The sequence below is a fragment of the Papio anubis genome, chromosome 1, assembly GCF_008728515.1.
Source record: "Papio anubis isolate 15944 chromosome 1, Panubis1.0, whole genome shotgun sequence".
Classification (NCBI taxonomy): domain Eukaryota; kingdom Metazoa; phylum Chordata; class Mammalia; order Primates; family Cercopithecidae; genus Papio; species Papio anubis.
This window is the reverse complement of record NC_044976.1, coordinates 81576600-81599603: the sequence shown is the minus strand read 5'-3', so window position 1 is coordinate 81599603 and position 23004 is coordinate 81576600. Positions and strand designations below refer to the sequence as shown.

The following is a 23004-nucleotide window of genomic DNA, read 5'->3' as shown; positions in this document are numbered from 1 at the left end:
TCCTCGTTCCTCCACACTGTCCTAAGCCTCAGTAATATTCTTCTTCTTATCTCTCCTGGAGTGGGAGCTGGATTCTGGTATGATCTGTGCTGATTCCCTTAGGTTTCCCAGTGGAATGTCTGATGCTTGATTATTGACTATTTTGTTTGTTTGTTTTGTTTTGTTTGAGACGGAGTCTTGGTCTGTAGCCAGGCTGGAGTGCAATCTTGACTCACTGTAACCTCCATCTCCCAAGTTCAAGCTATTCTCTTGCCTCAGCCTCCTGAGTAGCTGGGATTTCAGGTGTCTGCACTGCTTCCAGCTAGTTTTTGTATTTTCAGTAGAGACAGGGTTTCACCACGTTGGCTAGGATAGTCTCGATTTCTTGATCTTGTGATCCACCCGCCTCAGCCTCCCAAAGTGCTGGGATTACAGGAGTGAGCCACTGCGCCCAGCAGACTATTTTCTTTCATTCTATTTCGTCGAGTTACTACCTTAGCAATGCAACTGCTTTCACTTAACTAAGGGTTACATACATAGCAGGATGAGTAATATGCAAGATATTATATAGTTATCCAGGTAAATAGAACATTTTTTCTCCTTAGGGTAATAATGAGCCATTGAAGTATTTTAGAAGGGACAAAAAGTCAACAACAAAGACTTGCCTCTTAGAAAGTTCCCTTTGTCTAAAGTGAGAAGGATAGATGGTAGGTGTAGCTGACTATAGAGGAGAAAGTGTGGGGAAACTATTGCTTAGGCCAGGGAGAGGGAAAACGGGGTCCTAACCCAAGGCAGTAGCAGTTAGGATGGAGAGGAGATTCTGCACTGAGGAGATGTTAAGGAGACTTGTAGACTACAGTCTTGGGGAAAGAAAAAGAAACAAAAAACTAAGATAGTCTCTTTTAGGCATAACCAGATGGGTGGATAGTAGTGCCGTTTCCCATATGGAATGCAAAAGTAACCTACTTGAGCAAAATTATTTTGAGTTCAGTTTTGGACAAATTGAGCTTGTCTGAGTGAAGATATATTTATGCTATGGTTCATCAGAGGACCTGGACTAGAAATTTATATTTGGACGGCAGCTCCATCATATGGTGGTTGGTGCTCAGGGTGAGAGTGAGATGAGGAAGGGAAAGCTTATAGATGGAACAGTGAGCCTGTGACAGAGCTTTTAGGTTCTCCATTCTTACTTCCTCTACAGAATTGTCAGTCTTTAAGTAAATCAACTTTGCCACAGCCCTCAGTCTATTCCACTGGGATTTAGGAAGGAAAACATTTTATTGATCCAGTTTGAGGAATTCTTGCCATCAATGACTGTGAATACTTGCCAGATGGCTCAAAACGAGAAATGAGATCAAATAAAGTCTGGGGTATTGCCTGAATTCAAACTTTCGTAAGTCTAATGATGTGGTCAAATATACACGGACAGTGTTGAGATTAGAGCTTTCATCAAAGCAGTATGTTTCTGCTTGCTTTGCCTATAATTGCATTCCCATTTGTGGTAACAAAATATCTAAAAGTAACCTCAATGAAATACGTCTAGTGTATATTTAATGAAAACTACCAAATATAAAAAGAATTAAATTAATTAAATTAAAGCAGACTTAAGAGGTTGGATAGATACATCATGCTTCAAGCAAGAGGGATGAATATTTAAAGATATCTTCATTCTAAATTATTTTATTTATTTAATGTAATTTTATTCTAAATGAAAGATGAAATAATTTTTGAAAAACTGGAAATCAAAATTTCAAATTTCATGTTAAAACATATGAGAACTAGTTTTCAAAAAATTAAAATGAGCAAGATATAATAGACATCAAATAAGTTATAAAACTGTAATACTTAAGTGAACATGGTACTAACAAAATTAGATAGATCTCAATGAACATTACAAAATATATTTATAAGAATTAGACCTTATCTTCCATGAGAACTACTACAGTCAGAGTCGTCACAAACCAGTGAGCAAAAGACAGATTATTTAATAAAACTGTTTTGGTAATCAGTTTGCTACTTAGAAAATAATGAATTTATATATTCAACTCATATATTATACCAAAATAAGATATGAGATGCAAATATTCAAACATGAATTCGGGGAGAAATAAAAAGAATAATTCATTAAATCACAAGATAATGAGATGGTTATCATTTTAAGTATATTACAATAAAAATGGATTTTTGGTACATAAAGTTAGAAGCTTGTTCAAAAAGATTGCAAAGTCAAATAATACAATTAAGAAGGTCACATTAGATGAAATATCAATATTATTAATACAATATTAATAAATGAAGACTTCAGAAATCAGTCAAAAAATCCTACAATTCAAATAGATAAGTGGCCAAGGGACATGATCTGATGTTTAAAGAAAGAGAACATATAAATGGTTAATAAGCATATGGGGAAAATGAAATATAAATTTTTATTCTATTAAAATTAAGCATGTGAAATTATAGTACATAATAACAAATGTGTGGTCAAATATACTATGATAAAAAATTATTTCAGAAATAATTTGAGACAGTTATGATTTTTCTTTTGACACAGGGTCTCACTCTGTTGCCCATGCTAGAGTGCAATGGCACAGTCACAACTCACTGCATCCTCAACCTCCCGGGCTCATAAGTTCTCCCATCTCAGTCTCCTAAGTAGTTGAGACCACGAGTGTGTGCTACTATACCCAGCTAACTTCTAGAAAGTTTTTTGTAGCAACGGAGAATCCCTATGTTGCCCAGGCTGATCTTCAACTCCTGGGCTTAAGTGGTCCTCCTGCCTCGGCCTCCCAAAGTGCTGGGATTACAGGCAAGAGCAACTGTGCCCAGCTGAAAATTTAAAGTTAATTATGCAGTTTGATCTGGCAATTCCATATCTGGAAATGTATTATAAGAAATTAATTATAAACTCTGAAACATGGACAAAAAGATAAAATAAGCACAAATACTGATGACAGAATAATTCTGAACAATCAGTAGGGAAACAACTGGTGATGATTAATGTTATGTGTCAACTTGATTGGGTCAAGGGGTGCACAGATGTTTGGTTAAACAAATACCTGTTTTTGGATGAGGTGAGCATTTGAATCAATAGACTGGGGAAAGAAGATCTCCCTTCCCAATGTGGGTGGGAAGCATTCAATCTGTTGAAGGCTTGAATAGAACAAAAAAGGCAGAGAAAGGGAGAATTCACTCTCTCTCCCTGCCTGGTGGGCTAGAACATCCATATTCTCCTGCCCTTGAGCTGAAACTTATACCATCTTCTCACCAGTTCTCAGACACTGGACTTGGATTAGAGCTTATACCATCAGCCTCCTGGTTCCCAGGCTTTTGGAATCAGATTAGAACTATCTCACTGGCTTTCCTCAGACACCAGCTAGCAGAGGGCAGATCATGGGACTCCTCAGTCTCCAACATCAAGTAAGCAAATTCTTCATGATGAATCTCTTTATAAATCTATTTCTATACCTGTATCTCTCTATATATCTATATTCATTCTATTTCTCTGGAGAACCCTTACTGACACAGAATCTCTGTTTATGATAGAATCATGGCTAAGTAATTGTAGTATATACATTCAGTGAGCTTTTATAATGCCATTAAATATTATGTAAGAGATGCTAGCTCTTGGAAAAATATATATCTATCATTTTCATAAAGGAAAAGGAAGGGTTTGGAGTTGCATAATCACTATAAAAAGCAAATATATAAATACAACAAATAAAACAGTGAGTTAAAACACACTTGGATTACTATAAAGTGAGAAAGATGTTAGTGATATTTTTAAACACAATATCTTTTTGGACTTCCCAAAACAAATTTATATTAATTTTAAAATGAAAATAATCACTGTAATAGGGGTTTTACCAGCCAAAAATACTAAGAAACCTGATAAAACGTGTACCTTATTATGTCTTGAGAACACTAGAATACAAAGGAGACTCACACGTAAGTACAAATGCATGTCATCTACTACCCAAATACACACATTGAAAAATACAAAGCACTGGTCCACGTGACTGCTAATGCTTCCACAGGTTCTAGAGTACTTAAACTTCATTTAAATATAGCCACTTAAGCAGAATGGGGGAATTTTTAACACTATAATGCCAATAAATCACCTCTCTTGGCATAAAGTGGCTGCTAGGCAAGAAATACCCAAAAAGGCACTGGGATGGCTTATTATATGCATTTCGTACTAGAATATATGTCAGTTTACTCCTGTTAGTGAAGAGTGATAATATCCTCACCCTGTTAGTGAACAGTGGTAATATCTCATACTCACATGCACACATACTTTTTTCTATCAGAGAAGCATGGAATATTGATACAGGAGATAGAAATTGTTTAGGCAGATAGTAAGGGCAAGAGTCTTCGGTGGAATTTCCCTTTGTAACAAAAAGCAGCCCCCAAATCATTTCTTTTCTAACAAAGAGCAGCCTGAAAAATTGAGCTGCAGCCATAGATAAGCAAGCTGGAAACTTGCATGGGTGAATGCCAGCAGCTGTGCCAGTGGAAAAGGGCTACCTGGAGGCCAGGTAGGTTCAACATGGAGGCTCTACCTTCCCTTTTCGTTGTCACCAGGTACACAGTAAACAAACAGGCAACATGGCGCTAGCCAGGTAGAAAATTCATCTGCATAATAAAAGATCAGGGTGGGAGTGGCCAGCTTTTTGCGCCCTATGCAAATGGCACCCCTAGTCCTAACTAGTTTTTTATGCCCTATGCAAATGGCACACCTGGTCCAACCAATCTTTTGTGCCCTATGTAAATCAGACACTGCCTCCTCAAACTTATCTATAAAACCTGCTGCATTTCACCCGGAAGAGAGCTGTTCTCTTTCTTTTGCCTGTTAAACTTCTGCTCTGAACCTCACTCTTCGTGTGTCCATGTCCTAGTTTTCCGTGGCCATGAGACGACGAAAATCAGGTATCACCCCAGACAAACGACGCTGCTTCAATATCATGAAGAAAAATGTTAAAGAAAGTAAAAATTTGAAGATAGAAATAAAGTTGAAAAAAACTCTGGCCTGGAAAGATCAATACTTAATATTCAGTCATGAAATTTGTATAACAAAATTAATGTTCACCTTTCCAGGAAATGTCAATAATTTGTTTTTCTTGCATATTTATTACAAGGGCTCTCTGATGACTAGAATTGATTTCTTTTTCACAAACATATAATATGGGAAGATTATTTTAAGATACTGATATGCAGTTAAGTTTATGATAATCAATGTAGCTTTGTATTAAGTTTTACGTAAAAATCATAGATAACTAGATGCTGCAAAATACAAATGTGTTTGCCGTTGCAACTTTGCTACACTTTGGTAGCTACTTACAATTTTTCTTTAATGTTTAATGCCAGCCTCAGGGTTCTGCTGTGCCTGAATCCTATTGTCCTCATTGACTCTGGGGAGTCCAATTCCAGAGCAGTGTCCCCTCCATCGACCCTGGCTTAGAAAGGACACAGTGTTGGTGCCATCCTCACTAGCCCATCCCATATTGATTTACTAAATGAAGAGTCCTCTGGGCTCTCATTGAGAAAATAGGTCAGATAGTGAATAAATTCATTCTAGCATGCCTACCTCTCTAAGCGTTTTTAATTCTTCCACACTATTCTGCCAAGGCATTTCAGCATCTCCATCCATTTATTAGAGGCCAGCATTTTTTTCCCCAAGCTTCAGGGAGTCATTTTAGTAGCAAATTAGAACAAGCTCCAGGTGTCCTTGTCCGTATGTCGCATACTGTACCATTAGATTGTTTCTCATACTTACAAACTCTCTCTCTTATAGCTTTATATTCTGCATGCCACTCAACACCTTCTCTCCATTCACTAGTGCCCTCAAAACTCATTCCTGGGGCCCTGTCAGTACATATTTGCAAGAACTATAGTTTTTTTGAGGGGGTGAGGGATAGAAGAATCACTTTCTTCCCAGAGGTGGTAATTTACTAAACTTTATACCAGCTATTAGTCTAGAAATGATGAGGGGAAGTGGAAGGAAATCTTGGAAAATTCCATCATCAACTTGGGAAGCATCCATCTCAGCAGAGGCCCCTGCAAGGTCTCCAGGCAAGAGAAGCAGGCCTCTTCTGCAGCCTTGGAGGATTCAAGGGAATGGGGGATTAAGTATTCTCAAGTGTGTCTGCTCACATATTCCCCTCCAGGTAGCCAGGGCACATTCTTTTTGCAACTAGGCCCTTTATTCAGCATAGGAGACGTACCATTACTAGGAATCATGGCTTCTCTGTAACTCAGCTACTCTTACAGTTAGGTGCTGGGTCTAGTTTTTGTCCTGATCTGCCCTCCAGTTGCAGGAGATGAAGGAATCTTTACATACTGTCAAAGATCCCCTTTCCCCTCTGCCACCCCCCAGGAAAAGGTATTTGTTTTGGGATTTGAGCCTGTCAGCATTTTAATTTAGCTTATTAATAGGATTTTAAAACAACTAAAGAATTCCACAGTCTTTAATGACCATTGCCACCATAACTCTTAAATACCAGTGATATTGCATCCTCTTTCACAGATATTCCATTTCATTTCACCACTGGTGAAAAGGGCATTAATGGTTTATGCTATAGAATGTCAAAGATTATCATTATCATGACTACCACCAGCAATGCAGTATTTTGCTATCTGGCCAGCCCCAAGACCCAACCCCAAAGTTCCCTCTGAGGATCTGCTTCCTAGAACCATTTCTAACTCCCTTAATTAGGTGATCCTAAGGGAATCAGACCCTGAGAAAAGGATGATACACCCTTTATTTGGGAGTTGCAGGAAAAACAAGCAGAGGAGTGTGAAGATGATACAGGAAGGGAAAAGCAGGCCGTCAAGTTCTTCTGGAGCACAATCCCCAGGTCAGCTCTTAGAAAAGGTAAAAAGACATGCCTCAGAATTATTCTTGCCAAGATGAACAACCTAGGGAATTAAACCCACTGGCAAAGGCTCTCAGAGACATGCTAGCCCCCAGACATTTCTGGTCAGCTGTGCATTGGCAAAGAAGGTTCTGGAAACAAAGGACAGCCTTCCAATACAGATGGCAGTATGGGTGGGGAGTCAGACTGCCACTCACAGAAGAAATAAAGGACTCAAAGGGAAATGGGCAGGGAACTGACTATGATAAATATAAATGTAATATATTTTTCATTTCTTATTGAAATAATGATGAGTTAAACATAGTCTTAAGTTGCTAGGTATAATACATATTTTTGTAAATAAAGAAACCAGATAATTCTGTTAAGTTACTTCAAGTGTCAGTAATAGAGCATAGTAACCACTCCACATCTTAAACATAGCAATCAGGAAGACAATATTTTAAAGTGGCAAAACACTCACAGAGCAGAATTGTTGCAAGAAATCATTTACTCAAAAATTATGTAGTAAATACCTCTCCAAGGGTAAAGATATACAGGTGTGAAAGCACAATCTCTACTATCAGGTACATAATAGGTGGCCAATTACTGCAAATTCATTATTGCTGATTTAAGTAAAGCACTTGATAGTAAGCTATTTTAAAGAAATTTGTTCAGATTAGTGATTATTCTCATGGATTAGTACTTAACAATTTACAATTAAACCAGTAATAATACTTAAATGCAACAACTGGACAAACTATAGCTTGGAAATTCACTGAGAATTGATCCACATTTTGGAACATCACGTCACTAACAGCAGTGCTGCTAGTGGTATTTAAAATGATGAGGAACACTTGAATCTATTATTTCAATTATTTAATAAAGTTTTTACTGAGCACATACCATGTTTCAGCATAGCTCCAGGTACAAAGGAAATAGCAGTGAATTAAGTAGAATAAATTCATGCCTTTCTGAAGTTTACATAACCTTCACTTATAGCTACAATATCATTGTGATTACACCTAGGGTTTACGTATCTGATTATTTCATTATGTCTTCTACTGCTGTTATGTTGAGCAGTTATATAGGGAAATAATAACTTTATTAGATGTCTTTACTCCTCCTTTATACAACATTTAGGGCATTGTATTTTTTAATTATCTGTGTATATATTATGTGTATATTTAATTTCAGGATAGTAGAGGGAGAATTCCACATTATTTATTATCAAAGTAAGTATTACATCTGATGGAATTGATAACAACTTCATTAAAGTACACACATTCTTACTGTCAAGAAAGTGATAAGTTCCTTGGGATCCATTATATGGATAGCAGCCTGGAGATTCTATAGTAAATGTCCTGGTGTCTTCAAAAAGATGTAATGCCAACTTAAATATAAATTACTTCTAAAATCACTTTAGCACCAAGACAAAAAATATGGTATAAACATCTATGAAGTTTCTCAACTAGAAAAGATTTGTTGTTGTTGTTGTACTTCTGAAGTAATAATTCTCTGTATCTCTACAGTGGGGAAAGTATCCAATGCTTCATTGCTAATTTGCCCACACCCTTTTTTTAGTTATTGAGATAGTCTGACGATTCTTACTCTCTTCCAATGACCCAGTTCCCTTACATAGGCCAGGATCTCCACATTCATTTCTCAATTGGAGGTCTTCATTGGCATATTCTGCAGATATCTCAAATCCCAAATGGAACTCATTTTCAACTCCTTTACCCAAATTTACTCTCTATCTTTTCTGTCTCTGAAAATGGCATGAGGACATCCACCCGGTTGAATAGTGAAAGACTGAAGAATCACCCTGAATGCCTCCTTCTCACTTGTATCCAACCCATCTATCTCCTGATCTGCTGTGACATTCTCGTCACCCTATTCCTATTGATACTGCTCCTTTTTAGAGAATCATCATTCCCTAGCCTAGATGGCCAAAAAAGCTTCATAAGTTGTCTCCTTGCTGTGATACCATCTGATCTTGCCTATTTCTAATCCACTTTCCTCTTTGTAGCATCCAAAGTAATCCGTCTAGAAAGGAAATCTGATTATGCCCTTTTACATGTTAACAATCTTTTCAGTGGCATCACATTATCTCTGGATTACAGTTTAAACTCTGAAACAGGATCAGATTTAATTCTCCAGGTTCTGTTTTCTTTATTTTTAGTTCTTTACTCATCAACTCCTTCTCATCATTCAGGCTTCCCTGGAGGTGTCACTTCCATCATGGAATCTTCGATCACTTACCCAGGTCTAGGATTGATAGGTTTCCTATATGCTCTCAAAGAATACTGTCTTGACAGGGCTTATCACAATATGTAGCAATTAACACTTGGTCTCTCACTTGTCTTATGGGCATAGAGGTACCCAAATATGTTAGTCAAATTAATATGTAAAAGAGCTATTATTAAATAATAAGGTAAAGTATAGTCAGTTATAATATTTTTGAAATATATAAACAGGTGTTTTTAGTTGTAAGACTACTGTTTGAGCAGTTTTGTTCTACAGAAAAATTGAGCAGAAAGTACAGAAAGTTCTCGTATGTACTTGCCTACCCCAGTTTGCTCTATTATTAATATCTTGCATTAGTATAATACACTTATTACAATTGCTGAACCAATACTGATACATTGTTAGCTAAAGTTCATTGTTTACAATATAATACATTCAGTTTTCTAGTTTTTCTTTGTTTCTGGTACTTCAGAATAAATCAGAAAATTACATTATGTATTTTATAAATGTAAATGAAATTTCTGAATATTTAAGCCAAAATATGGGCAAACACTGGTGATATTTGTCTAATATACTTAATTCAGTAAACAAATATTTGTAAGTACCACAAATATGTGAAGGACAGCACTAGGTTCTGAGGGCTCAAATCTGAATGAGACAAAGCTCCTGCTCTTACTGAGCTCCAAGAAGAAGAGAAGATGAATGAGTAACCTAATAATGTAAGTGCAAGATGATAGGTCCTGTGATGGGGTATCTACAGAGTGACACATCGGTGAAGGAGAGGGTTTTTAAAATCAGACAGAATGGAGAATGTGAGTAGGAAAAGTTTTCCAGGTGAAATAATTGTTTGAACTGAATGTTGAAGTTTGAATAGAATTTAGCAGGTAAAAGAAAAGCAAAAGCATTTCAGTTTGAAAAACAGCAGTTTGAGTAACAGCAGTGTGAATGTTGGAATTCTGAAATAATAGAACATAGCTAAAGAGAAGGAGAACAGAAGTTACAAAGCAAGAGAAAGAGGCATCACTCAGTTAACGAAGGGCCTTCATGTCTAAGCTAAGATTTTGACTTTTATCTTCAAAAATAGAAAGTCAGAACATTAAGTGGGAAAATGAGATTTATTTGTTTTATTTTATTAAAAAGATCATTCTCTATTGCTAGAGGAAAATAAGTTTAAAAACATGAGTTCATGTATCTTCATACATTTATGTTCAAAATTTTAAGATAAATCACTGGTAGAATAAACATAGGTATATTATTCTCAAATCACTAGAAAACAAAAATGAAAGAAACTTTGAGTAGTATAGCCAAATCAGTGAACTGGCTTTGGGGGAATAGCATGAAAACTTAAGAGCAAAAAATATAAAGTAAAGTAACAGAAGCAAGCCCAATTGGAAAAAAAAAAAAATGTGTTAAACCCTACACTTGAAAACTCGGGAATTAGATTGCAAAACAAAAACAACTAAAATACATGAAGACTGATAGCTAAATAATATAAACAAAATGAAAAATAATGTGATATAAAGAAAATTACAAATAAGAGCATTAGTGGCAATATCATATTGCACAAATATCATCATTTATAATCATCATAGCAGTTCTTTGTTTAGCATGTTGTCAGGTATTACATGAGGATAAAAGGTGTACTATAACATGAAGATTTAACTATCAAAAGCCATCTATGAGACAAATAATATATCTCTGTACTATATTAAATGTTCAAAATAAAATATAAATGGGAAAATAATTATTTTTCAAACTTTCTGAAGATAATCAGAAATCAAATGAAGAAATTAAGAAATTGAATAATATAATTAGCATTTTAGTTCCTAGGCAGAAAATACATATTTTTAAAAAATGTGTTCAAATACTCATGAGGTATTTTTAAATATTGATTATATCCTAGGTCTTAAAAAATCTCAAAAGGAAAAGAATAAATCATACCAATTCTATCTATCTTATTTCAGTGAAATAAAAACATTAATAACAACAGCATTACTTAAGGAACATATTAAATCACATAGGAACCAAAAATAGTAACCTGAAGAACTCTTCAGTCAAAGAGGACATCAACTTCTCAAGACAGAATATGTCAAAAAGTAGGAAACACAGACAAATATGATATGCACTCTGAAAATTTATGCCTGAAAAATAGGGAAAATAAAAATAAATGAGCTAAATATGCCACTCATAGAAATGTGGTAGGCAGAATTCTATGAGACTCCCAAGATTTCTGTCTGTTGATAAACACACACCTTTTCCCATTATTCAATCAAATACCAATGTAGATGCTGTTGTGAAGGATTTTGCTAGTGTAAATTAGGGTCTAAAACCTGCTGACCTTAAGATAGGAAAATTGTGCCTGGCTCAACCATGTAATCTCTTTAAATCTGGGTCCAGAGGTAAGAGACAAGAAGTCAGAGATTCAAAGCATAGGAAGGATTGAACACATTGTCATAGGCTTGAAGATTGAACATGGTGTTGCAGGCTTGAAGACAGAGAGGGTCACATAGCAAGGAATGTGGGGGACTCTAGAAGCTGAGAAAAGCTACTGGGTTGACAGTCAAAAAGAACACCAGGACCTCATTCCTACAAGAAGAAGGAAATGAATTTTGCAAACAAGAATGATCCTGGAGGCTGATTTTTCCTCAGCACCTCAAAAGAAGGCTCCGCATCACCAAACATCTTGAGTTTAGCCCTGTGATACAATGAGAGGAGAAACCAGTGATGTCATGCAAACTTCTGACTTGCAGTGAGCTAATAAATGGGTGTCGTTTTAAGCTGCAAAATCTCCTATAGTTTGTTTGCAGCAATAAATACTAACAGGGAGATAAGAAAGTACATTGAAATAACTCCTATTGATTTAGGATTTTTGCTCCTTTAGCTCAGCTAGGTTTGGCTTCTTGTCTCATGACCAGGAAAAATTAGACACACAAATCTCAAAGAGTGAGTGGAGTAGAATTTAAGGGAAAGAAAAGCTCTCAGAAAAAAGAGGTGACACAGGAGGGGTGGGATGGTTCTCCTACCTGAAGACAGGAAGGTTTTCTAATATGGTGGAGGCTGGGGCTTTTTATGGGCTCAGAATAGGAAATGTGTGCTGATTTGTTTGTGAGTATGCAAAAAAGGTCAAAGTGAAGAACACCACTCAAAGATGGGCACTATAGTGTAGAAAAACAATTAAGAAAGGGAAGGTATATGTAAAATACATGAAGGATGGGGATCAATCAGAGGATAGAACATGAAACAGGAAGGCAGGTTCTTAATGGGGGCTGAGGATTTACCAGGAACAGTTTCCAACTTGAAGGTTGGGTTTCACTGGGACCTGCCTCTATCTGCCTGGGCATTTGTCTGCCTCCTGCCTCGATCGCTATGAAATCAGTAGAAAAGAAGTTATAAAGATAACAACATAAGAAAGGGAAGTTAGAAATGAAAATACATCTAATGCTAGTTATTGAAGAACTATAATGAAATAGATAAATCTCTAAAAAATACTCATGGGAAAATGTGTGAGAATAGTAATTCACAACTTTAGGCTATCAAAGGTGATACAATCACTGACATAGAAATATTTTTTCAGATTAATTACATACATGAAATTGTGCTTAAAAAATTCAAAAACTAAGTGAAATAGTAAACTTTTTGTCATAAAGCTAGGTTATTATACAGAATAAAGAAATTGTTCAAATAGTTTCATGACCCAGATGGTTTCATAGATGAGTTTCTAGAAACTTAAAAAAATTATGTTATGATATATTGATGAACTATAGTTATATATATTTATGAAGTAAAACATAGTGTTATAATTTTTGAATATAATATGAAAAGTTTAAATTAAGCTAATAAACATATTCATCACCTCAAATACTTAATATTCTTTTGTGATGAGAACATTAGAAATTTACTGGTTGTGATATTATAATATATAAATTAATTATTAGCTATATTAATCATGTTGACAATTAGTCTTAAAAAAATCAAACTTATTCTTCCTTACTGAGGCTTCACTATCATTTCCCCACTACCCCACCCCCAGCCTCTGGTTACTACCATTCTACTCGCTGCTTCCATGAGTTCAGTTATTTTAGATTCTACATATAAGTAAGAACATATGGTATTTGTCTTTTTTACGTTTGGGTCATTGCACTTACTATAATGTACTCCAATTTCATTCATGTTGTCACAAATGATTGACTTTCTTCCTTTTTAAGGGTTGAATTGTATTCCAGTGAATATATTATCACATTTTCTTTATTTATTCATCTTTTGATGAACATGTTAATTAATGATTGATTTCATAATTTGACTATTGTGAACAGTGCTGCACATTTTTAAGAAGACTCAATTTCTTTGCTTTTCAATCCCTTCCAAGACACAGAGAAAAGAAGAGAAACTTTCTAATTCATTTTTTAAGCTAGGATGATGATGTTAGCAAACTTATAATAAATATTAAATAAACAGACCAAAAAAAAGATACAGCAATCTATGGACAAATTTAGATTATAGATAGAGATATACAAAATAAAAGATATTAGTAAATCAAATTCATCAGAAACTTAAATTCAGAAAGTATCATTATTAAGTGATAGTCTCTGAGAATATTCAAATATCTTTCATTATTAGAAAATAGATTTCCATAATCAATCATATTACATGGGCAAAGCGGAAAATTTTGATGAACTTTTTGACAAATGCCAAGAGATCTTTAATAAATTGAATTCAATTTCTGATATCAGACATATTTCCTCACTAAATACTATCATGATATGTTTTGTTCAACTAGGCAACAGGAAATATTGAAGTCAACATTATCTTAAATCTTAAAATATGTGCCCATTGTCAAAGTAATAAGAATGCAAAATGAAGTTGGGGAGTAATGGAGTTAAAAGGTCTGTGGTTCAAATAGTATAATGAAAGTGATAAATAATAGCTTGTTTTAAATTGTAATAAGTATAGAATGAGTTATATACTCTCTAGAGTAATCACTACAAAGTAGTTGTAGTTAATGGGTTAGTGTAAGAAAAACATTCTCACAATATTTGACAAAATCAAAAGTCATCAAGAAAGCAGTTTAAAAAAGGGACTTTGAAGGACAGCAGACATAATCACAGCTCTATCCATTATTATTTTAAATGAAAATAGATCAAATTTATTAAGGAAAAAACAATTATGGTGAAGATACAAAACAGCAACTATATATTGTTTATAAGAATACACTTTAAATATAAGAATGCAGAATGGTTGAAAGTGAAATAATGGAAAAAAGCATGATAATCACTAACCAACAGAGAGCTAGTTCTGCTGTAGTAATTAATGTAAGTCAAAGTAGATTTCAAAGTAAGTAAATGACTAGAGATAAGAGGGACATGTTAAAATATAGAGTATATCCAATAGGAAGAGAGCACAATACCAAACGGGTATTCATCCACTACCATAGCTACATGCTACAGAACCTAAAAGATAAAAGAACAAATCTGCAATCATTTAACATACTTCTCTCTATAACTGATAGAACTGGCAAACCAAAAAATGAGATGGTATGAATAATTGAATTTTTAAACATGAACTAATTGATATATAGAAAACACAACACCTGAAGAAAACAAGATATATATTAAGTATACATGTATGAAATTTAACCATATGCTAGGCCAAAAAGATACCTTCAACAATATCTAAGTATTGAAATTACTCAGTTCTGCTATGAGAAGAAATTAATCTAGAAGTCAATAATAAAAATAAAATTAGAAAATTCCAGCTGCATAATATCAAATAATACATTTCTTAGTATTTCAAGGTTTAAGTAAAAAATCAAACAAACTAGAAAATATTTTGGAGTGATTTATAATGAAAATGCGTAAAATGTAGGCAAAATATGGAACTTCTGCTCCTAACCAAGCCTGAATTTACCTTTCCTTCTTAAACAACTAGGGAATAGAGGGTGGAAAATATGAAACAAATGTTTTCAGACATTTAGTGCAGGAATTCAACAGATAGTGCAGGAATATGATCCATGGGAACAGGGTAGCAAATAAAGTGAGGCCTACAATTACAGGCACTAACTCTGTGGAAGCATTTTCCAACTGGCAGCACCAGATTTAAGGTCTTGCTGAATTGAGGAGACAGAGAAGGGAGTTCAAGAGGCCACAGCAGCAAGAATTTGTGGGGAAGATCTATTTCTCTTATTACATTCTTGCTGTTTGTTCTGGTTTGTGATAAAATAAGTACAGAAGTGAAGATCAAAATTTAGAAATTCATTAATCCAATTTGAATTAGATAAATGAGGAAGTAAGAAGTAAGTTCATTTGCCACATTTAAAAACTTTAAATATTGATGTCTATGGTATTCATTCAAAATGTGCAAAAATGTATTTGGCATGGGAATTGTTTTACATATAACTGTTTGTTCAGTTATAATTGAGGAAAGAAAAAAAAATATGGGCGTAATAGTGATTCTTTACCTACATACACATTTTAAATGAACAATTTGCAGAGTTTCCATAGTTCTCTTTTTTCTCTATGAAATGTTCTTTTGGTTATATTTATTGAAATGTAATTTTATCCCTGATAAATCAAAGACTAAATAATTTAGACTTGTATTTTGGATGTCTTGTCTTTTTTATTTTACTTTTGTAGTAATTCACTTTTTTTCTCTTTACAAAAATATTGGACTCTGATGGACCGGGGAAACAAATAAACTAAACTCTAATTCTTCACCTGTTTGAAATGCCCTGTCCTGAAAAGAGAACATATTTCTCTTGTCTAAACTTCTTTAGTATCGTTCATATCAGAAAGTTAGTTCAAAACTGTACATATACTATGCTTAATACATATTTTTGGTTGAGGCATTAGGGAGAACTCTAATTAATTAGATTAAATAATTGCAGAAACCAATGACGGTATCAATACAGCATCATTGAAACCAAAATTGTTTATGAAAATTTTACCTAAAGTATTTTTTAAAAATTATCTTTTGCTAGACTGATGAAACTAATTGTTGCCGTTGAACTGTGAACAGAAATACTACTGTTTTAAAAATCATTTTTAGATTTAATTTTACAGATTTTTAAGTTCAATTATTCCCCATTTGTTAGTGGACATAAATGATTTGGATTGAGAAAAATTAACACATATATCCCAATAAGAATCCTGAGAGCATGTTAAGTACTTGGATCAGATGCCTTAGATTGGAGGGCTATGCTACACTTCAGTTTGCCTTGCCCTTAGCTGTTTCAGTTTGGCCAGTAATTCTTTTTGTCCTATCTAGTCCTAGAGATGTCTCTGAAAATTAGAGTCCCAAGAAATACAGCAGACAAATTCTCCCCTTAGTTCCTCAGGAGCATAGGGCATATTTTTGCCTGTTTGCATATTCATGTATTCAGATGAAGTCCTTGGTGCTTTTATCTCCACTGTATAACGCTGGCACATTAGGGTCAAAGGGCCCAAGTGTAGAGAGGAAATTTATGACACAGGTCTGGAGTTATTTAATAAATCAAGTTGTATTTCATCTGTATGTCCACAAACAATTACACACACACACACACACACACACACACCCAGTATGGAATTGGGTGTTACCTGACTTTAGCTGTTCCAAAAGGCATTACAATGTTTTATGTCTAAATTTCGAAAGAATGCTCTTGGAATTCTTCTACTTGTAAGGTTGTTTGTAAATGCTTACATGAATGCATGGTTAATATATGTTCTAAAGACCCTCGTGAGACTACAATTTACCTGTTTTTCTGTTCTCCTTGGTCAGAGTCAGGCAGTCTGACGGACTGACAAATAACATGAGACAACATATATAAAGGTCTTAGACACTGCCTGCACACAGTAAATGTAAACTGTTAATGGGATAGGAGAGGAATGATCAGTCTGCTTAAGTGATGTATGTTGTGGGTGGTGGGCAGTTGGGGAGGGCTTCATGGAATCAGAGGCCCTTGATTCATTTATCTTTTTCATTCAAGAATTATATACTGACTGTGGAATCCAGGCCACATGCTCTTCTAAGCATTGAGGATAAAAGAGAATAGAGTAAATATTGTTACTCTTGAGCATATATTTTAGTCCAGGAGATGAACAATAAAAATTAACACACACACACAAAACCCTAAATAATAGAATTTCAATAAGTAGTAAGTGTTATAAAGAAAATAAAGTAGGCTAACGTCATAGACAGTGACCAGGTTGTCTACTATGGTATTTTCCACAGGATCTCAAGGAAAGCCTCTCTGAGGAGAAGATATCAAGCAGAAATCTAAATGATGTGATTGAGGCTTCTCAAGTTCTAGTGGGAGATTTTTACAGAAATAGGGATGGAATTTGGCAGGTGTGGGAACAGCAGGAAGGCAGTTTGGATGGATAGGGAGGAGCCAGATTCCAGGGTACTGGGCACTGGTAAATGCTAGGATATCATACTAAATGTTGGAAGCTCCTGGAAGGTTTGAAACAGAACTTTTTTCAAGTTATATCCAAGGGTCATTTGGTTCAATCTGCTCTATCTTCTAAATTTATATTTCTATTTCCCACAATAACTGATTTACAAGATGATAACCATGAGACATCACAGTGTTCTGAATCATCAGGAAAGGTTCCATAATGTCCACTACCATGGTGCTTTCTAAGGCAGGAAAAAATACTAAGACTTCTCCAAAATATAATCTGCAACAATGATTGAAATATACAGAGGACCTAGTTAACCTCAGTATTTATTTTTTTTAAACTGGGATATTACCTAAGAATCCTAATTAAGCCAGAATTTATAAAATCCTTTTTGCAGAGCACCTGAGAGGTTGAATGCACTATCAACATGGTGACTCATTCCTTACGTTTCATTTATGAACCGCAGCAAAGAAGAAATTCCCATGAGAAGCACTGCTGTGACAGTTTACTATCCTTCCCTCAACTTAAAAGACTAACATCAGATTCCACATTTTTCTCTGAACAGTGAACTACAACATTTTGAAGGATGTCTGTGTCATCTACACCCTCCAAAATACCTTGACTTTTATTTTAAGCATTTAAGTGAGTCAGAAGGCACAGTTATAACCTTATAACTGGTATCAGTTAGTACAGTTTAAATTATGTGGCATAACAAACAATGCCCATGTTGGCTCTTGCTCATGGTCAGCACATCTGAATTAGAAATCTGGAGCTCAAAAAACCAGGTAATTGAATGTTCTAGCATTTTTTGATAATTCCATTTTAATACCAGGCTTAGAGGTTTGCATGGCAGAAAAGAATTGGAGAATTAAGGTCAAGTAATTAAGTGCTTTATTGAAGGAGATATTTCCACTTACATTTCACTGGCCAGAACCAATCACTAGTCACACCTAACTTCAAGTAGAAAGGAAAGCATAATTATCTGTGTACTAATAAATGAAAATAAACAATTATTGGGCAACACTAATGGTATCTACCATCTAGTATATTCCGATGATACCATTTGCCAATATTTGGGATATAATAAATGCCTTTTTAATTCTGTTTAAATTTTTTTCACAACAAAAATGATGTTCAGTTTTAAAATATATTCATTTCTTCTCTCTATATAACCTCTATATTATATAATCTTTATGCTTTTGATGATTAACATTTTTAGTGCTTGTACTTCAGTCAATTACTACAGGACAAAAGCTTTTAAATGACTGTACTTACATTTTATAAGTAAGACTATTAATATTTTTATGTTACAGATGAGAACATTTATTTTTAGAAAGACTAATTAATTTGAACAAAGACTTACAGCCAGAAAGAGGCAGAGCAGGATTTGAACCCAAGCCTATTAAATGTATAATTAGTATCTAATATAGATTCCCTAGTTTAGATTTTAACCCACCTTCTAAGGTTCAGATCAATTTTTACATCTTCTATAAGGCTCTTAAACCTTTAGCCCTCAATGATCAATCTATTCCCTCAGCTGTTCAAATGCTTGTTTACATAAACATTTAGCTTTATCTATGCCAACACTTTTACACCGAATTTTATTAAATTAAACTGAATCCAATAGTGGCGAATATGTTAATTAAATTAATTATAAATCAGGTTCTTTGCTTTCAACACTAATGTATTACAAGATTATGTGTATTTGCTTATTTATTTGTAGAAGAGCTGCCATTCTTTTCTTCAGTAAGTTCCATTCTCTCCATGAGATAATTAGATGCAGCAGAATCACCCACCAAAGAATTTCATATATGACCCCCTGTGTGTATGGGCACAAATATTAAGGTACAGATATTAGTCAAAATATACTCAGTACCCTAAAAGCACCTGAGTTCAAAATGAAACGGCAGCATGAACCCCAGGAAAGTGAAACCCCAGCACTGAGTTGAGCTGCTAGTGCCTCGTTTCCAAGGACCCTTACCTTAACTCCACTTCAGCCAGCCACTCCCACAGCCACCTGTGCGCTTGTCATCACCAGGACATGTCTACTTCTGAATTCATGAGTGCAGACATCCCACTACCTGAACATAATCTCTTACCAACTCGGACCTCTAGCGGTTACTCCTCCACCCTTGTCTGTGTAATTTATGGATACTTCCAAATCTTGACCCCTCTCCTTTCCTCCTGTCTATCATCAACTTTCTCTTTTTACTTTCTTTCCATCTGGCTTATATTTCGTGATCCACTATTCAAGTTGCATTAATTTCATATGAATCTCACAGGAAATCTTAACTCAACAGGTCCACAGCTGAAATCACCTTTATTACCCAAACCCACTCTCTTTCCTGTGTTCTAGCAAATGACCTTACCGTCCATTCTGTTGTCCTGACCAGAAACCCAAGTGCCATTTCTGAAACTCCCATCTCCCTTGCCTCACACACCTAGTCATTTACCTGTTGATTTTACCTCCTAAGTATCTTTCAAATTCATCTGTTCCTTTTGCTACCACCCCAGCTGTGCTGTAGATCATAGCCTATGTGGATTGCTGCAATAGCTTTTTTAATGGTTTCCCTATTTTCAGCCTTGTCTCCCTCCAGGCAATTCTCCAGATGTCAGTAAGACTGACACCTAAAAAATACAAATCTGCTCATGTTAAATTCCTATGCAAAACCCTATATGATTTCCTATAGCCCTTCTGATCAATTTGAAATTCTTTAGCATGGCTCTCAAGCCCTTTCAAGATTTTGAACAGTTAACTTTATAGGCCAGTGTCCTTCTAATCCACACCACCCACTTAATCAGTAGAATTTACTCCTATTAACTTTCAGTCTCTCTAAATCATAAGCATAAAAAGAAGAAATAATCCCAAGGACGTTGTACATTGTTTCCTATAATGAGAAAACTATTTTTCCTTTGTCTGCCTTTTCTACCATCTTGTCCCTAATTATTTCTCCTCCTTAAGACCCTATCATAAGTTTGTTTTCTTTTTAGACCCTTAGGTCTGATTTAGATATCCCTCTCATGTGTTTTATTGCATACTGAATTTCCCTAAGGATTTCACATGGAATTATATTTGCAGATTTTCCTAATCACTCCCTGTGGAATTTGCCCTAAAAATGGTCCCAACATTCCATGCATCTATTCCAATAAACTTTCCGTTTAACCATCCTCATCTATTTTTATATTTCTAGATGAAATTTCTTGTGCTACCTGCAAACCCATTTTCTGAAATAGTGTTTAAAGGTACTTTAAATATCTCAGATCCCACAGGAAATATATAAATTTTGAGAGTATATACAAAGCATATCTTTGAAGTATATTTCCTCTACAAAAAATACAAAAATGACAGAATCAGAAAATAAAGTTCTTTCTCCAATTACAGGTAGCCAAATATGTCATAGAATTGCAAGTGCTGTTAAGGTTCAAATTATGCATTTTTATTAAAAAGGGTTAATGGGATTTTATACTAAGTTATAAAGTCACGTGGACAACATTTTTAAGTTTCTATTTTACTGTCAATGACATCCATTTTAATTTTGCTTAGCTGAGAAATTGAAACAAAAAGGAAAGTTTTTTTTTTTTTCTAATTGCTCACATTGCAAAGTTTAGATTATGAAAAATCAAGCTGTGTTCTCTCTGGTTCAATATCACCTCAAGTAATAAAGTTTCTGCAATTAGCACTTTACTGACAGTTCGGCTGATGATGCATGAGGCAGGGTGAAGCCAGCTCACTCTTCCATAGCTGTAATATCACAGCATAGCTAAGGGAAGTGTAAATTTTAAAAGAAAAGCCAGCAGATATCTTGAAAACACCAGAGAGCTAATATGCTGAATAAGAAGGTGACATTTTTTACGTAGTTAACTTTTCTGAGTACATCGAAACCATGGCTGCAACTCATGGTTATCAGCATTTTATTCTTAGCTCATGGAGCTTAAATCTTTTGGGTTCTTACAACTGCAAATACAATTACCATTTTGTGATTTGTAATTTATATGTGCTTCATAATTGTCTCCAAATTAACCTGGATCAATTTAACTAAAATTAAAATACTTCCTAAAGTTTGTACCACCTCTATTAAACTGGGCTATTGAAAAACAAATTTGTTTTCTTTCCTACCACTACATGGAGGCAAAATAATCCTGCGCATATCAAACCAATGCAACAGAATATATTCTTAAATGTAAACTAGAAAGCTCTGTGATAAATATTTGAAAATTAACTATTTTTACTCATGCTTTACTGACCTAATTTTAATCTACAAATATTACCATAAAAACTCTGTAAAATTCATTCCACATTAAGACAGTCTCTTAACAGTTCCCCAATTTATTTTTACTCTAGATTAGTTGTCTTTTATGCATCTACCCATAACACTGTATTATAAAACTTACCTCACTGAAATACAGGTGGTCCTGGAATTTCCTTTGACTTTCAGACTGTCTTCTTTTCCTTTATTATACACCTGCAAAATTGACTTTCATACTCCAGAGAGGACCTTTATGTGAAGTCATGATGAATTTGAAACATCCTATGGCTCTGCCGGCCAGCCAACGGTTCAGCTGGCTCTTTTTGGGATTCATTTATGTTGAAGTGCAAAGCTTCATGGTTGCATAATATTCTCGAAAGCATATATAGCATTAATCCACCTTTTTTAAACTTCCTCTAAAATTAAGGACAATACACCTACTAGAAAAAGATCTTCAAATTTAAGCGGACTCCATGGCAAAGGGTGGAAATATTATGCTCAGGAACTTAGTGTAGTGTGTATTGCACCACAGTCACAAGAAAGCCACTTGAAGTTGGTTTGGCAAGTTTTAGTACTTTGCTGTTCTAAGGTCTTCCCAACATGAGTGCCGATATGTTTCTTCCCTTTTAGCCAGAGAAATATGTCAGGCTTGGAGAGCTGTGAAAAGTATTTGAAAATTGACTATTTTTACTCATGCTTTGCTAACCTATTTTTAATTTACATGCATTATTGCAAGAACTCTTTTTTATAATTCACTCCAAAATATTCACTCCAAGAATTCCGTTCACTTCTCTTTTTTTGTCTAGCTATTTTCAATGCCTATTCAAGAAAGGCTGCTGAAAATCACTAATCATTGCTATGCCCTACACTGTCCAACACACATATCATAGTAGGCAATTGCTTAGCTTCGCAGCTTCAATTTCTAAAAATAAATGTGTGTACCACTTTATCCATTTTTGAAAGTTCAAATTGCAAATATACTCTTTTAACTTAGAAAGAGCTTATCTTTTCTGCTTCTTAGTAAACGTTTCTTATAGCTAGCTAAGAATAAACTTTAAATAGAAGTTTAATTTTGATACATTTTTCTAGACATTAGGTTAGAAGATTCTTTTACATTTATTGTTACTGTTCTAATGGGCTTTAATATGAAACAATTCTTTGAAAAACTCTGATATATTAATAAAAGAGGGAAATTATTATATGCATACCCAATATTCTGTTCTGAGCAACACCTAAACAAATCTTTGGAGAAAGAGAGGTTTTCTATTTATTATCTCTTATGTTACAAAAGTATTCTTAAAATACCTT

At 34.6% G+C, this 23004-nt stretch overlaps 1 long non-coding RNA gene across 1 annotated transcript in view; it reads right to left on the bottom strand.

The window, feature by feature from the left end:
* Positions 1–22658, bottom strand: part of LOC103881207 — a 57507-nt gene extending 34849 nt beyond the window's left edge. The window contains exon 1 of the long non-coding RNA XR_002519800.2: positions 21842–22658. This is a non-coding gene — a long non-coding RNA (uncharacterized LOC103881207). The remainder of the gene's footprint in view (positions 1–21841) is intronic.
* Between the last annotated feature and the right edge of the window lie 346 nt (positions 22659–23004).